The sequence below is a fragment of the Artemia sp. Qi Xiang Cuo genome, chromosome 7, assembly GCF_049724085.1.
Source record: "Artemia sp. Qi Xiang Cuo chromosome 7, ASM4972408v1, whole genome shotgun sequence".
NCBI lineage: Eukaryota > Metazoa > Arthropoda > Branchiopoda > Anostraca > Artemiidae > Artemia > Artemia sp. Qi Xiang Cuo.
In genome coordinates this window covers 26,306,197-26,311,341 of record NC_142800.1, presented here as the reverse complement: position 1 = coordinate 26,311,341, position 5,145 = coordinate 26,306,197, and the positions used below count along the sequence as shown (strand labels likewise).

Below are 5,145 nucleotides of genomic sequence, written 5' to 3'. Positions count from 1 at the left end.
TTGTTTTTGACTAAATAAAGTGGAGGCTTCTAAACAGGTTCATTAAGCCTCATTGTAAAGGACATAAGATGCAATAAGTTACAATGGTAAGTACAACACGTCTCGACGAAAATGAGTGTCGAATTTGTTTCGGTTCAGAAACTAAAGATAATTTAATAAGTCCTTGCAATTGCAAAGGAACAATAAGATATGTCCACAAAAGCTGCTTGACTAACTGGCTACAAATATCAAAACAAAATCACTGTAATTTGTGTCAGCTCGAGTTAGGGAAGTGGACTATTACTTATAGATATTAGATATTATATTTCATAATGGACTATATTCTGAGAATCTTCGTACGTGAATTGTTAGTAGTAAGTATATATGTAAGTATAATTCTGGTCCTTTGTATTCCTTCCGGTGGTATTTGCCCATTTTACGTTCCATGGCACCTTTCCAAGGCATATTACCAGACTGGTTATTTGGCAGTGTATAATGTAGTCAAACATGTTTTGAGAGTATGATCGTAATTATATAACTTAAGCAGACAGGTTTTTTTCTGTTTTGATAAGAATTGCACAATGAATGTATTGTTTGACGTGAACATTTAAAAAAAAAGCATGTGGTTATTGCTATTGTTGTCAACTGCACATGGAAACAGTTTGACGTGTTTGGGGAGATTACGTTCCTTAGCGTTTGATTGTCATTTGCAAAAAAGGGGTAATTAGTGATTGGATAATGAACTTCCAGAGAATGCTTAAAGGGAAATTCAATTCACCAAAAGGAAATATGTGCACGCTCAGGCTGGGGTTGAGTTGCACGGGAGTTGATTTGCACGGAGGGTTGAGTTGCACGAGGGTTCAGTTAAAGGGGGTATAGTTACACGGGGGTTTAGTTAAATGGGGTTGAGTTGCACGAGGGTTCAGTAGCACGAGGTTTCGGTTATACAAGGGTTTTTTTCTTTACTTGATGGTCATTCAAAAAGCGAGTATATCTGCTAAATAAATAATTTTAATACATTTTAAAATAGGTTTACGGGGTTTGAAAGAATCTATTGAGGTATTATTTGTTTTTTTCTTTACTTTTTGACCATTCCAAAAGTAAGAATTTCTTTTAAATAAATAACTCTTATAAATTTTAATATAGCTTTATGGGGTTTTAGAGAATATGTTGCTTTTTTCTTTGTTATTTTTTCTTTACTTGTTGGCCATTCAAAAATCGAGGATTTCATTTAAATAAATAATTATTGTACATTTTAAAATACCTTTACGGGGTTTCAGAGACTCTGTTGTTTTATTCTGTGTGATTTTTTCTTTACTTGGTGACCATTCACAAAGCGAGTATTTCTGTTAAATAAATAATTCTTATACATTTTAAAATGGTTTTACGGGGTTTGAGAGACTCTGTTGTTTTACTCTGCGTGATTTTTTCTTTGCTTGGTGATCATTCAAAAAGTGAAGATTTCAGTTTAATAAATAAGTTTAATACATTTTAAAATAACCATAAGGGGTTCTAAAGACTCTGTCTTTTTATTCTGTGTGATTTTTAATGTTCTTGGTTGCAAGTCCAAAAGCGAGTATTTCTTTTAATTAAATAATTATTATACATTTTAAAACAGCTTTACGGGGTTTGAAAGACTCTTTTGTTTTATTCTTTGTGATTTTTTCTTTACTTGGTGGCCATTCAAAAAACGAGGATTTCTGTTAAATAAATAATTCTTATACATTTTAAAATAGTTTTACGGAGTTTGAGAGACTCTGTTGTTTTATCCCGTGTGATTTTTTCTTTACTTGGTGGCCATTAAAATAGCGAGGATTTCAGTTAAATAAGTAATTAGTATACCTTTTCAAATAGCTTTACAGGGTTTAACATACTATGTCTATTTAATCTTTGTTATTTTTTCTTTACTTCGAGGTTACTAAAAAAACAAGGATCTTTGTTAAATAAGTAATGCTAATACCTTTTAAAAAACCTTTACGGGGTTTGAGAGACTCTGTTGTTTTATTCGTTGTTATTTTTTCTTTACTTGGTGACCATTACCAAAGTGAGTATTTCATTTAAATAAATAATTCTTATACATTTTAGAATGGATTTACGGGGTTTGACAGACTCTGTTGTTATATTCTGTGTGATTTTTTCTTTACTTGGTGGCCATTCAAAAAGCGAAGATCTCTGTTAAATAAATAATGCTTATACATTTTAAAAAAGCTTTACGGGGTTTGAGAGACTCTGTTGTATTATTCTGTGTGATTTTTTCTTTACTTTGTGGCCATTCAAAAAGCGAGGATTTCTGTTAAATAAATAATTCTTATACCTTTTAAAAAAGCTTTACGGTGTTTGAGAGACACTTTTGTTTTATTCTTTGTGATTATTTCTTTACTTGGCGACAACTCAAAAGGCGAGGATTTCTGTTAAATAAATAAATCTTATACATTTTAAAATAGCTTTACGGGGTTTGAGGGACTCTGTAGTTTTATTCCGTGTGATTTTTTCTTTACTTGGTGGCCATTCAAAAAGAGAGGATTTCTGTTAAATAGATAATTCTTAAACCTTTTAAAATAGCTTTACGGGGTTTGAGAGACTCTGTTGTTTGATTCTGTGTGATTTTTTCTTTACTTGGCGGCCATTCAAAAAGCGAGGATTTCTTTTAAATAAATAATTATTATACCTTTTAAAATAGCTTCACGGGGTTTGAGAGAATCTGTTGTTATATTCTGTGAGATTTTTTCTTTCCTTGGTGTCCATTCAAAAAGACAGGATTTTTTTTAAATAAATAATTTTTATACCTTTTAAAATAGATTTATGGGGTCTGAAAGACTCTGTTATGTTATTCTATGTGATTTTTTCTTTAAATTATTGACAATAAAAAAGCTAGGATTTCTATTAAATAAATAAATATTTTAACATTTAAAATATATTTACAGGGTTTGACAGACTGTGTTATTCTTTGGTATTTTTTATTTAATTGTTGTCAACTCAAAAATCGAGGATTTCTGTTAAATAAATAATTCTTATACCTTTTAAAATAGCTTTTTGTGTTTTTCTTGGCTGGTGTGGAAAAATGGTACATGTTGAATGTTCGGGTAAACATACGACCAAGAAACGCTTCACTATAAATAAGGCTATTGTGTTTTTCTGAACTTTCTAGGGCGGGAGTAACTATTTAGTTTAAATAATTCTAGGAGGAATTGAGTTTTATGTCTTTCTGAACTTTCTGTGAGAGGCGGGGGTAAGTATTTAGTTTAAATGATTTTAAATATTCCCCCTCCGGCGCGCCGGAGGGGGGCATTCCTGTTGACTTTTGGAGGGTGTTTCCCCATTTTTCGATAATCAGGCAATTTTCTCAAGCTCTTTTCTGAAGCTCATAGCTTTCGACTGACAAGACTAAAATCAAAACTTAAACGGTCAGAAATAGAGGATGTTTCCAAAGATTTAGAATAAGAAAAAAATTGTCAGGTGTGGGGCTCGAACCCACGACCCCGTATGGGGACCAGATCCTAAGTCTAGCGCCTTAACCACTCGGCCAACCTGACTTGTAAACAATTCTTGGACATATTCATATTGTAATTCAGTTTCATTGGTAAAGTTCAGAATTAAACTAACTTTTTTTCTCTTCTTTAAGAAAATTCAGAAGAGAATTTGAACATTTTGCACTTTTCTAGTTTTTTTTATTTAATCTATTAAAGGCCCTAACAATTTAGGTTCTGCATAAATCCTTTTAAAGAAGTTATTTAGTGAAATCACAATACATGATTAAAGAAAAAAATTACATAAGAAAAAAATTGTCAGGTGTGGGGTTCGAACCCACGACCCCATATGGGGACCAGATCTTGAGTCTAGCGCCTTAACCACTCGGCCAACCTGACTTATAAACAATTCCTGATCAAATTCATATTGTAATTCAGTTTCATTCTTTGTGTGTGTGTCGTCTCTTTGTGTGTGCTGTCTCTGTGTGTTTGTCGTCTCTCTCTGTGTGTGTGTGTGTGTGTTGTCACTCTATGTGTGTAGTCTCTGTGTGTTTTTCGTCTCTGTTCGTGTGTTGTCTCTATGTGTAAGTCGTCACTTTGTGTGTGTCGTCTGTGTGTGTGTGTGTGTGCGTGTCGTCTCTGCGTGTGTGTCGTATCTGTGTGTGTGTGTTTCGTCTCTGTGTGTGTGTGACGTCTCTGTGTGGGTGTCGTCTCTCTGTTTGTCTGTTGTCTCTGTGTTTGTGTTGTCTCTATGTGTGTTTGTCGTCTCTGTGTGTGTGTGTGTGTGTGTTTGTGTGTGTGTGTCGTTTCTGTGTGTTTGTCCTCTCTATGTGTGAGTCGTCTCTTTGTGTCTGTCGTCTCTGTGTGTTTGTCGTCTCTGTGTGTGTTTGTCCTCTCAGTGTGTGTTTGTCCTCTGTGTGTGTGTTTGTCGTATCTGTGTGTGTTTGTCTTCTCTGTGTGTGTGTGTGTTGACTCTCTGCGTGTGTCGTCTCTATGTGTGTTTCGTATCTGTATGTGTGTCATCTCTTTGAGTATGTCGTCTCTATGTGTGTTTGTCGTTTCTGTGTGTGTGTCTCGTCTCTCTGTGTATGTTGTCTCTGTGTGTGTATCGTCTCTGTGTGTGTGTCGTCTCTATGTGTGTTTCGTCTCTGTGTGTTTTTGCCGTCTCTGTGTGTGTGTGTGTCATCTCTGTGAGGGTGTCTTCTCTCTCTGATTGTGTCGTTTCTGTGTGTGTGTCTCGTCTCTCTGTGTGTGTTGTCTCTGTGTGTGTGTATCGTCGCTGTGCATGTGTCGTCTCTATGTGTGTTTTGTCTCTGTATGTGTTTCTTCTCTGTCTCTGTATGTCGTCTCTGTGTGTATCGTCTCTGTGCGTGTGTCGTCTCTCTGTGTGTGTCGTCTCTGTGTGTGTGTAGTCTCTGTGATCGTGTCGTCGCTATGTGTGTGTCATCTCTGTGTGTGTGTTGTCTCTGTGTGTGTGTGTATCGTCTCTGTGCGTGTGTCATCTCTATGTATGTTTCGTCTCTGTGTGTGGGTGATCTCTGTGTGTGTGTCGTCTCTGTGTCTGTGTGTGTGTCGTCTTTGTGCGTGTGTGGTCGTTATGTGTTTGTCGTCTCTGTGTGTGTGTTGTCTCTGTGTTCATTAGTCGTTATTGTCCCATATATTAAAAAAGTGCACTATTTTTGATCCTCTGACCTATGAA

At 35.4% G+C, this 5,145-nt stretch overlaps 1 non-coding gene across 1 annotated transcript; it reads right to left on the bottom strand.

Annotated features, from left to right (window-relative positions):
• Window positions 1–3,762: 3,762 nt before the first annotated feature.
• Window positions 3,763–3,845, bottom strand: TRNAL-CAA (transfer RNA leucine (anticodon CAA)). The gene has a single exon. It is a non-coding gene; the product is annotated as a tRNA-Leu (tRNA).
• Window positions 3,846–5,145: the final 1,300 nt, after the last annotated feature.